Source organism: Salvelinus sp. IW2-2015, linkage group LG7 (assembly GCF_002910315.2).
Source record: "Salvelinus sp. IW2-2015 linkage group LG7, ASM291031v2, whole genome shotgun sequence".
Lineage (NCBI taxonomy): Eukaryota > Metazoa > Chordata > Actinopteri > Salmoniformes > Salmonidae > Salvelinus > Salvelinus sp. IW2-2015.
Genome location: NC_036847.1, coordinates 1988128 through 1989325, shown reverse-complemented (window position 1 = coordinate 1989325; position 1198 = coordinate 1988128).

Here is a 1198-nt window from a genome sequence, read left to right as displayed (position 1 = left end):
GCTAAGGTGTATATAAACGTCCGACTTCAACTGTATCTCTGCTGGCCACCCTCTTCGGGTTTCTACGCAACACATATCTTTCAACTATGCTGTGATGTTTAACTTACAATTTCAATCCATCTAATTGAATAGGATCCACAGATTGAGAGTTGAATATAAATATTTGTATATATTAGTATTAGTATATTAGCATTAGTATATTAGTCATTTACTGACTCGGTCTCTCCAGATCTCCTAACAGTACTATTTCTAGGGTCAATTTTAGATCAATGCTATGCATTTTCAGCCATTCCTGAACCTGAGACGAGAAACAGGGTACCTGAGGGCAATACCAAAATAAATGGTCTATTGATTCTGTATCCTCACAACAAAATCTGCAGAGCTTCGATGATTTTATGCCCCAAATTTTCAACATTTTGTTGGTGGCAAGAAGTCTATATAATCATTTTAGCTGAAAAGCACAAAGTCTTGAATATTGCGTTGTTTTATATATCAACTCATACACCCTGTACCATGGAATAGGTACATCAAAAATCTCTTCCCAACTATTTTGCAATGTGTATGGCACAGTTGTTAACATCCTGGTCCTCAAATGAAACTGGTATACTTTCCTATTTATGCTATTTTTATTCCTCTGCCAGATTTGATCCTTTATATATTGCATACAGACCAGTTYCCTACCTCCTCCCGCTGCCACCTGCYTCCTCCATTTTTGGGGTAATGCTGTAATCAATTGGTTGTACTCTTGGATTKAGCAGACCTTCCCGTACAATTGTGATAACTCCATGAAGGACATAACTCTACCATTCCAATTTACAATAAGTGCAAAATACCCTTTTCAAACATCTTTCCCATAAATACAAGTATTTTATCAACCAGCGCATTTGAGTTCAGCTATAATATTTGTTGTAATATTTGTTCTATCTTTTCAGGGGGATGAAATTGTTGCCAGCTCTGCAATGCTTGTTTGAAAAAGAGTGATACTTTGAAAAAACGTATAATTTTTWATTAATCRAAAATGAGACATGGCAATCTGCAAAAAGGCAATTTTTAAACAATGGATGAGCTTTTCTTAGTAATCTACTTGAGAACCATTTAGGGTTGAAGTAAAACTTTTGAATAAGTGAAGCTTTTAGAGAGAGGTTTAAGTGCTTTTATATTTAATAATCTCAACCCACCCAATTCATATTCATTATAT